Genomic DNA, 18258 nt, shown 5'->3' on the forward strand with positions numbered 1-18258 from the left:
TGTGTGTGGGAAGGAAAGGAGGTAAGTGTGACAGGTTTTCACAAACAGGAGGGCTCAGGTATGTGCAGATCCCTTGTGCATGTGGGTATGCAGTGGTTTTTGGAGTGTCCTGCATGTGAAGAACACCAGAAAGAAAAAAAAACCAAAACAAAACCAGCAGAAGAACATATCCTATTGCCAAAAGCACCAACAATTATTATTTTTTAATTCAAAAGCTCTCTGTAGTTCTGTAAGCTTTTTTTACTTCTCAGACCTATATATCTTTATCAATCAAAGGACAAATGACCTCATTATCCTGTTTCCTGTTTAGGTGATTTCTAACACACCAGTACTTTGCTGTGGATCGAAAACCAGAAGAGGAAGAAAATGGAGGATCCACTTCTCATGCTATTTTTCAGAGAATCTCCTCTAATAGCCCTGGGAATGGTGCTGCATATCACAAATATCTGAATCAAATCTGTTATTGTTGCTCACACTAAACAGCACTCAGTTCTGGACTAGACCTACCGCAGCACTTGCAAGGTGTTAGCCACAAAAATGCTGCCTCCCAAAATAGTTCTTCAGGTGGTGATATAGTAGAGCCAGAAACCAATGAGATTAATAGTAGTGCAGTTGATTATGATTGTTACCAGGCACATGAGAATTTGACCCTGAAAGGTTCCCTTTTGAGCACCCTGTACTGGTGGTTAACAGAGGTTAAGTGAATATTATTTCAGAAAAACACATTTTGCACAAAAGTTGATTTTCATCTCTTGGACCGGCTCCTACAGAAAAGCCATGGTCACAGCTGTAGGCACACCAGCCAGGGCTGATTCTTGAGTCCCAAGAAAAATCAATTTATAAAGCACAGTTCTTTTATTTCAGTGGCAAAATACCCAAACTTTCCTCAGCAGTGTTGGTGTGCCTGGATTCAGTGTGCTGGCTCCCTGCACCACCTGGGCTCGATCAAAATCCATCCTGGAAGAACCACTGGTACATGGAAAGGGGAGGAAAGATACAGAGACATCAAACACTGAACAAAGAGACACTGTCCCTGCCAATTTTGGTAAAAATAAAATAATAGAGCTGTCAGTGTCCTGGGTGGCTAATGAGTTGTGATGGATTGAGAGACCTTAATTAATTTTCTGTGGAGATGAATAGCAGGGACCAGCTCCTGATGTGTTATTTCAGTGTAACCCAGGGGTGGACCTGTGCCTCAGACACATATTCATGAGCTTCAGCAGAGATATTTTGGTGAGATATTTTTGCTACAGCTGTAAAACCCCCTCAAGAAGCTGGCTGAAAACCTGCCTTTTGTGAAGCTGCTGCCATCAGGCTCAGAGCTGGCTGTGGTAACACCAGGGCCAGGGTGTGCAGTTGCTGCACCTTGCTAAGCTGTTACCAGCTGTGCATGAACCCACACACTGTGAATAAGGCAGGTGTTTTTCCTGTTGTCACCTGAGCTGTGATAGCAGAGTTGAAGGAAAGAGCTGCTGGTTGGTCCCATTGCGTTTTAGCTTCTCTAACCAGCAGACACTCAAACAGCTTCTTGGATGGAAGCATCTAAGAGCCTCGATTACCTGGTTAAAAATTACTTGCAAGATTGCAGGCAACTTTAGCCTGGTGGTACTGAATAAAAAAGCTATTTATGCTATTTTGCAGTATTTGTTTGGTATCAGAGTGCTCAGGTTTGACTCTGCATTACATTTCTATGGAGGCTATCAAGAGGCTTTGTGGCAGCTGAAGGTGATCTCTAGGAGCCCCAGGGCTTGATGTGCTTCAGTTGTGGGATGAGCCTGCACAGGGACCACTACAAGCCTGAGTGCTTGCTGGGTGAGGGGTAGAGGTGTGGGGTGGGGTTATTTTTCCTTTCTTTCCTCCCCCACCTCCACCTCCGTTCATTTTCTTCTTCCTTTCTTGCAGGTCTGTATGGTTCAGCTGGTTTAAAAGCGATTTGCCATGTTCTTTCTACCTTTATCCAGGCTGCAGTATACCTCTGAGGATATGCTTTTTAGCTGCTCTTTATTCTTATCTCCAGGAATTTTTTTCCTCAAAGAGAGGCTGTAGTGATTTTTCTGGCAGGATGTTGCTGTTGCAGCAGCAGAGGGCTGTGGGTCCTCACCAGAAATGTCAGCCCTTTGCCATGAGGCAGCGAGTCTGCATCTGCAGTGCTTCTGATGTGAGCTATCATGGCTTGGGGAAGAGATTTTGACAGGAGACAGCACTTTAGAGGGTAAGTTAAAAGCATTATGCGCTTACTTCACTAAACTGGAAACACACTTTGACTTACAGTACCCACTAACAAAGATTTGCAATGACTAATCTTCGTTTAGAGGCTTCAGTCTTGCACTGCACATGGCTGGGCATTGGAGGTGTCTAGAGAGCCTGGCTGTGGTGCCACACATGGTGCCACCCTGGCACTCAGGGTTGATGTCTGTGACCCTGGGAGCCTCCCAGGGTCTCACACTGCCTCCAAAAGTGTCACCTGCTCGTGCCACTGTCCACTGAGGCACAGCCAGCTGCTCTGCTCTTGGTTGGAGGCTGCTGGGCTGTGTTTGGGCTGCTCCTTGCTGAGCACAGCTCTGGTCTCTGGCAGCTCTTGGGCTCGTGAACCAGGCTAAAATTTGAAACTTTGGTTGACAGGTACCAGTGATCTATGTCTTTGATTATTCCCACTGGTACTATTGTCTCCTCCACAGCAAACTTTTGAAATTCCCTCTAATAAATATTGCATGCCCTATCCCAGGGTATTTTCCAGTAAACCTCAGAGGCCTTGGAAAGCAGTTCATCAGGCTCTCCCTCACCCAGGTGGATAGGGACACACCTTATTTCCAGGTGGAAATTAGCAGACCTTTGCTGAGCTAAAGAGGAGATGTCTTTTTAGCTTTCTAGGGAAGCGACTCCCAGGAAACAACAGAGTTTCTATCTGGAACTGGAGATATCTGTATCACAGCTGGATATTCTGCATGTGTTTTTGGTGAATATGAGGTTGCCCATGTCTGCCAAGGGATGGTGGTTTTTATTTGCAATGCCTATAAACCCCACACCTGGCTCTGTCTCCCTCTGTGCTGTAAACACAGGCAGTGGGGCAGCTGGGAAGGACTTACAAGATAAAATGTTATCTGCTGCATCATTCTTAACCTGAAATGAGCTTTCTGGGGCTGAAGCTTCTTTCTTCTGCTCATTTATAGGGTGCTGGCTGCAGTGGGATCTCAAGCCTGCGTTTTACAGGAGCTACTGGATATACATCACAGCTCTGTTTTGTTTCATGGGTCTCTTGATACATGAATTAAGACTTTTCAAATTGTTTGAAAGAGCTCTTAGTGCTGTGTTATCTATTTATGTGACCTTTTTACCTACAGGCAAAATACAGGTTATCTCATTAAAAATAAAATCAATTACTCAGGATTTAAAAAAAAAAAAAAATTAATTTTTCAGCTGCAAAATTCTCCTTTAAGGGTAGTCAGGAAATGAGTATCTAATCAGAGTGCTTGGGAAATGCCAGCATTCTATGGCTTATGGCCACCAAATGGGTTCTGTAGAAACCACATGTATGGAATAGGCAGATTTTGACTTTCAAGCCCAGGAAGGACATTTGCAATGAGACTTTTTTTCTGGGAGGTCTCGGTGATCTGTGAGAGGTGACCACTGATGTAGGTAATTAGAAATTTGGTGTTGCTTGGGGATGCTAAGTGAAAATAGGTTATTAAATAGGTTTTACTGGAAACAATTTATGAATAATTATTTCCTGAATAATCAGAAACATTAAACTGAAAAGAATAGATATGTCATTAAAAAAAAGAGAGATGGGATCAAAAGGGATCTGGAATTAGCATTCCTCATTATTTTAATGCCAGAACATGCTTCTGTATTATTAATAGATGTTAAAGTTGCTGCAGATTTTTCTGACTGCATTTCTACAGCTTGAAGAATCATAATCATCCTAGAGCTGAACGTCCCTTTCTTAACAATGGCACCTGTTTTACCTTCCTTAGTTTGTCTCTCAGAACAAAAAAGGTCCTGTAAGGTCACCTTTGGCTCAGTCCAGAACCAGGGCATATTTTCTGTAGTTTACTCATCACAGTTGAGGCAGACAAGCTCTGAAATCTTTTGAAAATTGAATAGTCAGATAATATTTTTCCCTCTCTTGTAAGCATTTCACACTCCAGCATTTTATTTCCTACCTCTTTTAATGGTATTTCCTTCCAAATGCGTTTTTCTCCCCATGTAACTTGTCATTGAACTACAGAGCATTTCAGCCTGGACTTTCCCCAAGTGTTATGGCCTATTCCCAGCCAGCCTTGTGAAGTCAACTATTATTCCTCATAGCAGGGTTTAAAAATAATTGCCCAGCTCCCTTTAAAAAGAGGCAGTCAGAGAATGATTTAGTCCAAAAGGCGTATTTATCTGTTACAGAGCTGGGTAATGATCAAGATCTGTCTGTCTATCAGGCCACAACTGTGAGTGTGATTATTTCCATGTGTGGAGGCACTGCCAGCTCACCCAGGGGTGCAGAGTGGGGGTGCTGGGGGTGCCCATCCCCAGCCCTGCCCTGGCTGGGTGTAATCACTGCCACAGCTGAGAGGGAATGCCTTGTGGAGCAGTTTTGGAAGGGGCACTCCTGGAAATGCCTTCCTGCAAACCTTGCAGAAGGATGGTGGAAAGGTTGGGGAAAGCAGCACTCAGCTGTGTGAATGCTGTTGGGGTTTTTCAGCTCTATTTTATTTGAAAGAAATGCCTGCAGTTTGGATCTGATGTGAAGTCCATTGAAGATGAAGGAAAAGCTAATGTTGCATTGAATGAGCTTTGCTAATGGTTATTTTAAAAGACTATTTTTTTTTCCTCTTGGTTTATAAATTAATTCTCTCGGTCTTCTTTTTAATTGGTGAGACAGAAACTCGATGGGCTGAGTGGCACTAAATCATTCAGAAGATATTTAAAAACTGTGTTTTCAGGAGAGGTGGGGGATGTTATCCTTGCCTAGTGCACTGAACTAATCCTGGAAAAATAACAGAAATTAATGTAATAGGAGGACATAACCAGGCAGCCACAGTTGAGAACAGGTTATTTTACTTGCTTGTCTTGTGCTTCTGTGGTGGAAATATGGGATCAGGTAATAAAACCAGAACACACTCCCACTTAAATGAATGGAGCCATTCATTTCAAGGACAGCTTCAGGGTTTTTAGCTAGCAATGTAACTGACTGAATTCCCTACAGGCAGATGAACCAGTGAAGGAAAAATGTACAGAATAAGGATTTCAGGTTACAAGCTTTAGTCTGTTGATCTGGTATGTTTGTTTTGTTTTGGGTTTTTTCCATTTCTCCTTAAACGCTGAGGCTAATTACAGTGGTGGGGGTGGGGAGGTGATGGAGAGGGGAGAGCTGGGTTTGTTAGAGAGGATGGTCTCTGTGACCTCATCCTTCAGTCTGCAGAAGCAACTGAAGCACTAGAGCTCTGCAATTCTGACATTAACCTATCTCCAGTAAAATGTAGACTTGCCTTTTTCTAGGTGTGTGGTTGATCCAACAAGAAACTTCTGAGAGCGAGACCAAAGGTGTTGCAATAGAAACAACGAAACAATATTATTATCCTTTAATATAATAATATTGTAGGAAAACAATAATGAGCTGATTTCTCTGCTGGAGGCAGGTCATAAAGATAAGGGCTTCTGGAGCACTTCACTCCTTCCAAGTGCTGCTGTGTGAACAATAGCATCTGTGATGCTGAGAGCAGATACAGAGGGCTCTTAACTTGTGCTGTTTCTGCAGGAGGCTGGTCTTGACTGTGGGAAGACTCCCACTAAAGACCAGAAGAGGCTTCACGTGACCCTTTTCCCCACTCAGGATAATGGTGTTTTTCTCAACAGGTTGTGAAAGGAGGGGAGAACATGTCAAAATAGACCATTGCAGGAAAATAAAAGTGTTTCAGATAAGCACATCTGAAGGATGTGACTCCCCGTGGGAAAGTCAGCAGTGCAGAAACATGGCATTATCCTCTGCAAGCCCAAAATGCAAGCAGTGCATCATCCTCCACACCCTCTAGAACCTCACTGAAATTTGCTTTGTTCGTGATTGTGGGGAGTGGTGGATAAGTGGATACTGCTTCACATTTTTGTCTGAGTCACTTGGTCTGTCCCCTTCAACGAGGGAGTTGGCAGGTTTTTGGATCATCTAGAATGTGAATCAGGGAGAAGGCATCCCACTTCTTCCTGGAGGGAAGCAGTGCAGTGGAAGCAGAGAACAGGAGGTATCAGATGGGCTCTCTCCTGCTGTTAGATATCACTGCTGCTTCACCAGGCAGGGGAGACACTTGGAGGCTCAGCAGTATTCATTTTTTTCTCCCCCCATGCCATAAACTCAGCGTTTCTAGCTCTGGTTATCTCATGTGTTCACTTTGTCCTCAGTAAGGGGTATAAAGGGTTCCTTCACGAGTGGAGGGGATTGTGCAGGACACCAGCCCTGCCTGAAGTGTCTCAGCTCTGTTCCAAGGCTCAGCAAAGACTTTCTTCCCACTGGTGCTGCTGCCATTGCTCCTTCTCCCTGCCCATCCCTTTGGAGAGCTGTCTCCATGACTGGGGGGTTTGTGATCTGATGTGGACCTGTGGCATCTCTGGAATTTCCCAGGTAATTCAATTCAGACTTTTGAGACTGCTTGGTTTTTTACATGTAGCTGAAAAAACCATTTTCTTCTCTCTTCTGAGCACATTTCATTGTGTCTGTGATCCCTCTCTTTGACCTAGAGAGGCACCACTACAAAAATGAGTGAGAACACGGGGAAAAAGGTGTTTTCACTTCTGACTTTGAGTGAGCTTAAACATGCTCATTTTGTACCTGCAGGCATTGTGGAAGAGCAGTGATCCCATCCAAAACGGAGACAGAAGCGACACTGCTGGAACCAGAAGAATGGGAGAGCAGTTGCAAGGGCAAGGAGCTCAGCCTCCAGCTCCAGCCAGAGTGCCTTATGTCTAAGTCATGCCTAATGAAGGTTCAATGAGTTTTTGAAGCCATCCAATGTTAGTGTCACTCCAGCTTTCCCAGCAGCCTGTCCCTGAGTTTCCCCAGCCTTATGTTCATATCTTATTTCTATAATATCTGATGGTTTTTCTGCAATATGAGCCCATTGCTCTCTGTTTTATATGCTGCACATGTGGTGGAAAGATGCTCCCCTTCCTTTTGGAAATGAAAAAACTGTATGTATTTATTCATATCAGTTTCTTCTCATTAACCTCCCTGTTCTCAGCCTTTTTTATGTCCCTCCCTTCATTTTCCTTTGTCTCTTGAAAACAAAAATCCTCTTTTCATCAAAAAGCAAAACCAACTGGAGGAAGGAGCCCTCTGAATGTCAGATGAGTTTTGCAAACCTTGGTGCAGCGTCACAGCCCTTTGTCTGTCTGCTGTGTTTAGACAGCAAGCTCTTCAGAGGAGGGGCTCCTTTCCTGTGTTTGTACAAGTGCTCAGCAGGCTGAGGCCCTGATAGAGCTGGGTTCCTTGGGGGCTATCGTAATGCACAATAATAACGAGCCATATGTTGGGTTAGCCAGGGAAATGCTCAAGCAGTAGGCAGATTTTTCCCTTAATGAACCAGGTATTGCTGAGACAATGCAGACCATTTCCCCTCCTATCCCACTAATAACACATTTCACTTCTACAGGAAGTAGTCCTAGGGATAGTGACGTATTTTAAGCTTTGTGGGCCTTATTTTTAGTCTCTAAATGTCTGCAATATATTTAGAAGAATGTTTCTGGAGCATTTTGCAGAGCAGGTGCTCAGCAGTTATCTGTCATACCCCTCATGGGGCAGTTGTGGTGCGGGGACAGCCCTGCTCTCAAACCCGGCCAAAGTGATGAAATTTCTTGACTTGGGCTCAGCATCCTGCCAAGCTTCATTGCATTTTGGATTACTTTTGGTTTGGCTCACTGGCTGAGCAAGTTTTTGCCACGGGTGTGGCAAAAGAGCTGCACAGGTGTGCCCCCAGCAGCTACACACAGTGATCAGCCCCCCTCATGCAGGGAGCAGCCCTGGAGTGATCAGCCTGTTTTGGAGGGACCTGTCAGGTGTCAGCAGAATTCACTGGTGTTGCAACTAGATGGAAATTCTGATTTTTAAATGTTTATTTTTTTCCTTTCTTTCAGATCCACAGAGGTGCTATCACCGTGTTTTATTTCACTCTTACCAGTTCTGTCTTATTATCATCAAAGTATTTTGAGCAAAGTTTTAGTTGTGTAGCAACACAGAGATGTTGACACCTAGATAAAGCATTTAGACTTCAATTTTTTGGGAAGAAAAACTTGAGATTTTAATTTCATAAATGCTTTTTAAATTGTACTGACTTACAAGTAAAAGGGATACAAGGTCATGTTTAAAAAGGTCATGCTTAAAAGTATGAGAAAGGATACCAAGATGATGCCTTAAGTTTTAACTATTATATTTTTCAGATCTGTACTGCATTAGTATATAACTCTGAAAAGAGTGTCAGCAGGTTCTCTTCACAGTTTAATTAGACAAAACAATCCCTTTGCAGCCTGAGAACCAAGGTCCTCATGACAGCTTCAGGCCCAAGGAAGTGCAAACAACAGCGAATTGAGGAGAGAATCTGGGAGGATGGGACCAGAGTTTCATAACCTGAAGCTGTAATTGGACAATTAACCCCAATGTGACCAAAACTTATAAAGGTGTGGAAACTTGTGACCCATTGTCCATCTTGGGTGTAGCCTTGACCAGGCTCTTGTGCTGCCCAAGGTGTATCCTTTGAAGGCCTTTCAATGAAAACCTACTTTATTTCTTTACTCTGTCTAGCCTCTGTTCTAGGTGGCCTCTCAAGGCATCAAAGATGACCCAGCTTTCAGCCAGAGCCTTGTAGGACACTTGAAGTTCCTCACTAGCTCAGGGTGAGCCTGGTGAGATGATGTTGATGATGTTGATGGGGTCACCAGAGCCACCCTGCCCTGGAGTGGCTCTGCTGGGACAGGGGTGTAAATCTGCTGGGGCTGCCTGGGGCTGCACCTCTGTGCTGTCAGAGCTCAGCTCAGCAGCAAGCACTGGCCATAGGAGGAGGGAAGTCGAGGATTTGCTGCTTGGTAAATCCTCCCACTTCCCTCCTCCCAGTGGGGACATTTGTGATAATCATGGCGAGCGCTGCCACTTCAGCCTGCAATAATAACCACGGCAGCGCCGCGCCGTAATTGCCTCGTGCCCAGGGGAGGCACAGCTCTGCTTTCCTTTCATCATTGTCTTCAGTGCTGGGCTGGGTTTTGCCTTCTTCTGTCAGTTAAACATTGCTCCATATCATCATCTTGATTTCCCTCACCAAGCAGCACATGGGGTTGTTTCCAGGTGGGAGAGGGGACGTGCAGGGCACTGGGAGATGCTGGGGTTGATATTTATGAGTAAATTCAAACAGAGCACGATCTGCATGGCCCTGCAAAATGCAGATCTGTTTGAATCGAGAGAACTATTTTAGTGAATTTATTGTTGCCTTTGATATGCTTTTTATATGTTCTTGTCAGAAGCTGAATTAAAAAAAAAAAAGTGCTTCAGTTCGGTGTTGGGCTGTAAAAACACAAAAATCTGGCAGAGAAAGACCTGTCAGCATAACTTTCATCATGTTTCAAATCCTTACTTTGCCACATCTGCTCATTACATGAGACAGGCAAGAATTCAGAGCAGCTGAGGTTCGATAAATTCTGTTACAGAAGGTAACAACTGATTAAAAGGTCAGGAGATGGCTTCAAAAATATTCCTATGGCCTCTTAGCTTCATGAATTTCATAAATGGCATGCCAGTAGAGCACATTGCTGCATGTGTTTAGATACAGATTAGGCTGAGGAATGAATTAGACTGAGGTGTAAAACAACTGAAATGTAAGCTGTGCAGCAAATGTACTTTTAAAAATGGTTGGTGTTTTTGTACAATAAAAGTAGATAAAAGACCATGGCCATTTTGGGAGCACAGTGAGCGAGATCAAGCATGGAAGGGTGAAGGTGATGGTGCTGTGGCCATTCATCCCAGCTGATGACCTTGCCTGTGGGCTTTAACTCTGTTACTTGGCCAACAAATGCCATTGTAGTTATTATGCTTAAGAGAAGCTATGGATCTTCAGTCAGAATGATCTTTGCTTTTGTTTTTACTCTTGCTCTCTTTCCATCTGAAATAGTCTTGCTGCAAAAGCCCTGTTGGGCTGCACCTCCCCTGGGTGCTGTGGCTCTGGAGGCAGCAGGGCAGTGCCCAGGGAGGGGTGGTTCCCTGAGCAGTGGTGCTCCCAGGGACAAGAATCCCAGGGATGCTGCTGCCAGGGGAAGCAAAGGGCTGCCCCCTCCTACTGCTCTGCTCTGCCTCAGCCTTCCCTGCTGCTGGAGGCTTGCAAAGTCCCTGCGAAGATTCTGAGATTAGAAGAGTGTTAATTTCAGTTTGATGTATAATTTTCTGTCTTAAAGGAGTTTTAAGCAAAAGAAAAAAGGCAGTATAATCCAAGGAATGCAGAAGGTGGGGATTTAAAAAAATGAAAGTCTCAAGCACTGTGCTATTGGCTAGTTATCATAACAAAGAAAGCAAGGTGCTGGTTGTGTATTTGTCTGGTCAGATGATTTCGTAGCTTGTGCACAGAGGAAAAAGGCTTTCTTCAAGGCAGTTTGCTGGCTGGGTTTTAAGGTCTTTATCCCGAGTCACCAGGACAAGTAACTTCGCAGCTGGATGGTGTCAAGGCCACTTACAGCCCTCCTGTGGCTGCTGGGTTTTGAGCGGGGCTGGAGCTGTGTTGCAGTTGCAGTATCCCCTAATAGATAATATTTTAAAATGTACAAAGATACATTTGGTATAAATATAGCTCACAGCATGAGGCACTGAATAAAACATTTCACTCATCGGGGAGGATCATGCATAACTTACTCTTGGATCTGCTTCATCATTCAGGCGTTGGAGAGTCACCCCTAATTTGTGAAAACATATGGCTTATTCCACCCTTCCACGCTGAGAATTCATTCGAGGCATGCTTGCCTGCAGTCTTGTGTTCACCATCTGGATCAACCTTCTGCAAGCCGAGGTAATTGGGAGTTACGGCAGGGGGGAGCAGGGAAGTGAGTTCCTCCTCCTCTGCTAAAATGGGAGGACATCTCTCCTGAATCTTGGCTTCATTACAGCCTGATAGACTGAATCGCAGAAACGAAGAAATCACGGACCAGGCAAATAGCCAGGTTACTGCAAACACATTTTAGCCAATAACTATGAACTAAAAAATAATCTAACTTATTTTAGACTGTGTCTTGATTAACTACCTAGCAACAGTGAGTGAGGGAAAACTTGCTGTGGCTCCAGTAAGGAACTGCTTGGTATGTCACAGATCTACTGTCTGTCATACATCATAGCTCTGGGTGGATGGAGGCTTTGAACTCCCATTGCTCCTGTTCATATTTGATGGAATAGGCAAATCTGAGACTACATATGCCACAGTTAGGCAGGAGTTTTTCTTGGAAAAGCAGTGTGTGGCTTGTTCAGGTTTTCCCGTTTGTTCTGATGCTGGACACATGGTTCTCTCTCCTGGAGGGAGCCTTGGCATGTGGTCAGAGCCCTCCTGGGTGTGTGTTGGACAGGCTGCACTCCCAGAGCATCCCTCAGGCTGGGCAGCCCACAGAGACCTGTGATGGGAATTGTCACTGCCAGCCACCGAGGTTTTGCTCAGTTTTACTGCAGTCCTTCAGCTGCCACTGCTGAACCAGCAACTCATTCTGGCTTGGAATGCAGAGTCTGAAATGCTCAGTTCTGCTCTGAGGTGCTTTGTAATGCCAGTGCTTTCTCACTCTACCGTGGACCTGACTGTGACCTGGTACATTCCCAAGCAGGAAAGAAGTTATTATTGGCTTAAGTTGTCCTTATGCCATGGGAACTGGTTGAATGCTGTGGTAGTAGCACTGGTAACAGTTAAAACATTTTTTTCAGAAAACCAATTGCAGCTTTATCCTGCACTGTTGTTCTGGTACAGAGCCTTTGTGACCCAATCTCTATTTCTTTCAATAACCATAGCTTCATCCAGTTTCTGAAACAAGATTTCATTTAAGTTAGTCCTGGATCAACAACGGATTTCATTTAAGTTAGTCCTGGATCAACAACAGGTACAGAAATACACGTCCATCAACACTGAAAACTAAAAAGCTTTCTTATGATGTTGAAACCCCTAATGGTCCATTTACTGTCTGTATGCACAGCACAGAGTCTGCAGTTAAAGCTGTGTTTTGTGGCCAGTTTCTCCAACCTGTGTGATTTTATTAGCAGCCCTTCTCATCTACTGCTCAGGTATCAGAACAGTGCTCATCTCTTAACTGGGAGTTAACTGGAGTTTGCTCATTGCTTGTGAATCCAGCCAGAATATTTAGGCAGGGAATGGGTCATACAGGGCTAAACTGGGGTTGGGGTTTGAGTGTGATTACTTTCAGGTAGGTGAATTCTTGTTTTTTATGTTGGAAAGAGTTCACTGTGGCCATGTTCACTGTGCCTGTCATAATTTGTCTAGACCTATCAAATAGAGGAAGGTGACCCCACTTTAATTAATTTAACCCACAAGTCTCTCTGGGGCAATGCCTCTGGTTCCCTCTTTGCCACAGCTGAAGGAGTTTGTGTGGATGAAGCCTGTCCTGGAGGCCACTGCTGTGAGCTTGCTTTGAAGTCATTCTGGTGCAGTTTTGGGGCAAGATTTCACATCTGCTGCCTTAAGCTGCAGGCAGGTTTCACTCTTCCAGGGCTGGCTTTTAGGTTCTCCTGGGTCTGGGAACATTGAACATACATGAAGTAATACATTACTTGTTTCAAAGTTGAGAGGGATATAAAAATATTCTGCACTGGCAATGCCTGTGAATAGCTTTCACAATTTCCTCTCCTCACCACCCCCACCTATTCCATGTCTCCTGTGTGTTCCTGCAGGATTGCTGAGCAGGGATTTGCGTTGGCTGCACTTGGCTGTGGCCTCCATCACCCAGCTACTCCTTCACACCCCTGTGCCTCCCAGGGAATCACCCAGCACAGCCTGGGCTGTAGGCTGGCACAGAGAGAGGGGAGTGGAAATATTTGGTGCCTCAGGACAGTGAGATTTTTCTTATTGCTCTGGGGATACCTGGTACACGAGCATAATTTCAGCTTGGGATCACTTCAGGGTATGTGTGACAGGATTGTGCCTGTCCTGGTCTACCCTCTTAATTTCCTTCTCTCTTAATCATGGTGTTTGAAATTATTAAAACAGATTAAAATGCAAACTAGCACCATAATCAAGCAGAATGTAATAGCTGGTTTTCATGAAATAACATTAAAATAAAAGATAAATAATTTATGAGTAAGTCTCTCATCAGTGTTGGATGGCTGTAACCAACACTAACGAGCTGCTGCCCAAGCCTCAGGAATTAGTGCAGGTTCTCCTCTCCAGGCCCCAAACCTGCCCCAAGTGACAAGATGCTTCATACGACTTTCTTAGACCATCTAATCTTAGAATTTTTACATGTGGAGTTTGAAATGGCCTCATTTATACGAATCTGAAGATTCACAGGGTACTGAAAATATTCATTATTTTGCAAATTTAAGTTTTTATTAATGAACTCTCACAAGACACCTACATGCCTAGTTAATCATACCCTTGGTTTACAGAGAGATACATCAGGGGGAACAAGAGGCCATGGAAAGTAGGAAAGAGGATTGACTCTGGGTTACCAAACACACAGATTCTGGATTATTGGTATTTCTGAAAGGCTTTGGCTCCAGCATTTTCAGTACTTGCAGAATATCTCTGAGACAGGCAGGTCACAGCAATTTGAAGTTGTTGGATTTTTTTTAAAGTTTAATTGAGCTGTAAATAAGCATCTGTACCTCCAACATAGAAACAAGACTGAATATTTTGAAGAACCTAATGAATATTATCACTAAAATGGCATGAGTATGTTCACAGATGTAAATTTGATAGGCTGAATAGCTTGAGAATACTCCATGAATGCTTGGAGGGGCTTCTCTGTGTTGAGATTATCAGATTTTTTCTCCATATGGATGTGTGTAAATGGAGATTGATGGGAGGAGCTGTTATTGTAATGTACCCATTAGCATATTTCTTTTGTTTCAATATGTGGATTGCATTTTGAAGAAGATATGAAGCTAATTTAAACAAAATGAGATGTATAGATGCTTTATGTTCTCCTTTCTCTTCAGCTTCTGCTCAGCCCCGTGTAATTTTGCAGGAAGAGGTTAGTAGCTTGCAGGCACTACAGCACATATTGGTGCTGAAGGAAATGTCAGTCTTCACCCATGTTTTGAATGGAAACAGCAATATCTGACAAAGACACATTCAGTGAGGGGGTGAGGAGATGGTAATTTGAAGAGTATTTTGATTTGAACCCTTTTGTTTGGCTTTGTTTGTCAGGCAGTGGCAGTGCTTTGGGCCATGGGAGGCCAGAGCTCCCTGTGCTGCTCAGCTGGATCAGAGATGCTCTGCAGGCTGTGACTGCAGCGCTGCCTCCCTCCTGCTGCTGCTGCAGGGGAGCCACAGCATCTGCTTAAACCGTTGGGGAAGGAAGGTTTTATGAATTGGCCAAGGCAGTCAATCAGATTCAGTTTTACTCTCATGGGTGGTGTCCTGTACAAAACAATATTCTGGACATTCAGTTGAAATGGGAGAAGTTAGATTCTTTTTTTCCACTGGACAGGTTATTTGCTTCAATCTGCCTGCTATTTATATTTGTAAAGTTTAATGTTTGTGATCTGTTTGCTTTCTCACTCCAGCTCATTTTCAAGCTGACACAGGATGTTGCATTCCAGCTTGGGAAGCAATTTGATTTTGATACAAAAAGTAGATCGATTGCAATTCCCAGGATGAGAACAAGGTTACTAATTCTACTGGAGATCTCAGAGCCATTTCTTGGTAGTGAAAGGCTGTATCTTTTCTGCCACAGTAAATGTCATACATTTTAAGGTCTACACCTTATATTTAGGTTAATTGTATTTTGTTTATTTTTGCCTTTTATAAATTTTTTGGAAAATACTGATGTCTGTGTTGGAGCCCACCAACCAGTGCTAGATTTCTTGGCAGTGAAATGTTATTCATGCTGTGTACATAAGATCCACATTGTCTTAAAGATTTTCAGGTAGCTGGGGAAGACAGGACAGACATTTGTGAAAGAAACTTCCTATGTGATTTTAGCTGAGCTCTGGGTTTTGGAGCCAACTTAGCATTTAAAGACTAGGCACACTTAAAAAAATCTAATTAGTATTTAGAATAAACGGTAGCATTAATTGCAGTCAGTTCTCTATAAAAGGAATGAACTACCACTTAATTGCATTTAAATACAATTATAAAAGAAGATACAAAAATGTATCTTAATTAGAGAAAAAAAATAATTCAGGTTAATTCTTTTCTTTGGTAATGAGTGGAATTTATACAGAAAAATTGCATTATCCTGTGGAGCTGTCAGTGGCTTCTTCCTGTAGTTGTTTCTTATTCTTGAAATAGATATTCCAACACCCGTCTGTCATTTAAGCTTGGAATATTTTTCCTTCTCAGACAATAATTCTCTGCACCCAAAGTTGAAAGCCTTCCAGCTTTATGCTATCTCTGGTCTGTGGGGGTGCAGGTAGGAAGCAACTGTATAAGTTGGCAAGTATATTTCTTCATGGTATAGTTTGCAATCAAGTGAAAATGAAACTATTTCTGTTTTGGTTTGTTTTTATTTTTCTTTTTTTACGAATGGTTCAGACCTTTGCTAAAAAAAATTCCAAGTGCTAATCCAGGAGGGGCCAGGAAAGAAAGGACATGTGTCCCAAAGCCCTGTTAGGGAATGAAAGGTGCTGAACAGAATTATTTTCTGAAAGATTGAAACCTGGTGTGTTGTGTGAAGTCTAATTTTAGACCACATTATGCTGCAATATGGTATCAGACTCAAAGAGCAGCAGGTGTCAGAGAATCTGCTAGCTGACACTCCATGTTACAGCAGAAAAGCTTTATTAAATTCATTTTCTAAGCTGCAAATAGGACTCTGACATGGTGTGAAATTCAGCTAAACTGAACTTCTTCAGCTCCTGCTCTAGCATGCCATGGATTTTCTGTAATCGCCCACTGTGATCTGGCTAGCCCAAGTTTGGAAATGCTGGCTATTAGCCTTAGCAGGAAAATGCTTTGCTTTTAAGCACTGTGTGCTTCCCACCTGCAACCTAATGAATCCTCAAGGGGGTCTGAAATGAGACAAAACACAATCCTGAACCAAGTGAGAACAGGAAAATCTATTTCATGCCTTTCCTACTGGAGATGGGTCTAATTCACTGAGAAATATTTGATTGTGATGTGGCCAGGATTATCTGGATGAAACAGCTATTTTTATTTTGAAATCTGAATTATGGCCATATGCTAATTTTTATGGATGAGATGTTTTCTTGAAAATTTAAAAGGTTTTTCAGGGTAGAGAGAGAAAATACATGGACACAACATGGCAAAGTTGGTTTGTTTTATTTTTAACGAATGCTTTCTATATCAGTGCTGGGAACAGCAAAGCCACCCTGGCATGGGAAGGGCTCTGTCACCACGGGCTTCGTGCTGCCACCTCTCCTGCCCCAAACAGGGCTGGGTGCTTTTGGCAGCCTGAGCTCTCCTGCCCCAAAAGGGGCTGGGCTGTGTGTGCTGGGTGCTTTTGGCAGCCTGAGCTCTGTCTCACACCTTGGTGGTGCTTGCCCTGCAGTTCTGTACTTCTGCTTAAGCTAAAGGCTGCAGAGACTTGGCTTAGTGGCACACAGGCTCACAGTGTCTTCCAGAGATGGATAGAAAAGAAGTGGGGAAAAAAAAAATACTTGCAATGCTGCTAATTTTGACAGTGTGGTGCCCTGATTTACCTGTGGCTGTTGTGTAAGGGGAGCTCAGTGCCCACAGCAATAGTGACAGTGTTATCAGAAGAGTTGCCATTCATTTTGGGCTGTTCTGGAGGGGGTTGAAGCATCCCTGGAAGCGTTGAGAAGCAGCAGAGAAGATCAAAAAAGAGCTGTCAAAGCTCTGAGCCTGTGGAGTTAATTTAGAGAGCTCCCCTCAGACAAAACAGTGTCAGGTAAAGATGGTGTTTTATACAGATCAGATGTGATCAGCTGGGCATTGCTGGCCATCTCAGGGAGCAGCAGAACACAATAACAAGGAAATGTTCAGGCTGTGAGCTGAAGTCCTTTCTTTATTTTTAGGGAGGGGAGGATTCTGCACTATCTCTCTTTTGAGGATGATTCTGTGTCTAATCTCATAAAGAGTGAAGATATAAATAGATAAATAATTTATAATTGATGGGTTTTCTATTCACAGTTTGGGTCTTAGTCCTTGTTGGGACTCTGAACTGCCTTTAGCCTGTCAGGCTGCTTTGCTCAGCAAAGGAATGTGGAAAAAAGAGTTGTGCAGGGAAGAACTGGAAAACTTAGGGTTTGCATACAGACTCCTTTCACAGTCTGACTAGCTGGTTTTTCTCAGAGATTGCAGGAGATCATGGTTTTGGACAATGCAAGGTGTTGCTTTCTGTTCTCTCATTCAAATAGTCACCCAATAGCCTGATGATGCAAGTTGTACACTCACTGACTTTGATTGTCAGAGCTAAGAAAAAAACAACCCCAAAGCCCCTCCACAAAATTTTCAAATACAGGAGCTGACTTGATTTAGAAATGCTTGTCATGATGCATAGGAGGTGCAGCCAAGCACTGATCTGAGGCAAGGCTGGAAAATTAAGTGATGGGTGGGCAGGTGCACTGGGACACCCAAAAGGTGTCTTTGGCTTTGTGAGTGGCACAGGGACAGGAGCTGAGCTGTGTGGGGTCTGAAAAGTTTGGATTTTGTTCCAGTGGGGAGGTAGGGCCAAGTGGCCTTGTCAGCTTGTGGGCAAACATAAGCAGTAAGTTTCTAAAAGTACAAAAACAATAAGATTGCATTAATGCAAACCATTCAGCAAGACTTTGAAGCTGCCTTCAGTGTTGCTCCATGTGAATTTCTGATTTTCTTTCTTTAAATGAACCTGAAATTCTAACCAAATCCTCAACTGAGGCTTTAAATGTGAAGTTAAGAAAAATATTTCTGGGTTAAGAAAAATATTTCTGGGTGAACCCTTCAAATTGTTTTTTTAAACATATCTTCGTGGGGCTCCTGCTACACAAAATGCATCAGGGTGCTTACAAGAAGTAGCAGCCAAAAATGCCATGTGGTACCACTTGATGTGTGCTGATAGGAAGGGTCTCTGCAGGATGAAGAGCAATAACTGTATTTTATTCCAAGAGGTAGGACCCCTTGTATTTGGGATAAGAGA

This window comes from Catharus ustulatus, chromosome 12 (assembly GCF_009819885.2).
Source record: "Catharus ustulatus isolate bCatUst1 chromosome 12, bCatUst1.pri.v2, whole genome shotgun sequence".
NCBI classification, from domain to species: Eukaryota; Metazoa; Chordata; class Aves; order Passeriformes; family Turdidae; genus Catharus; species Catharus ustulatus.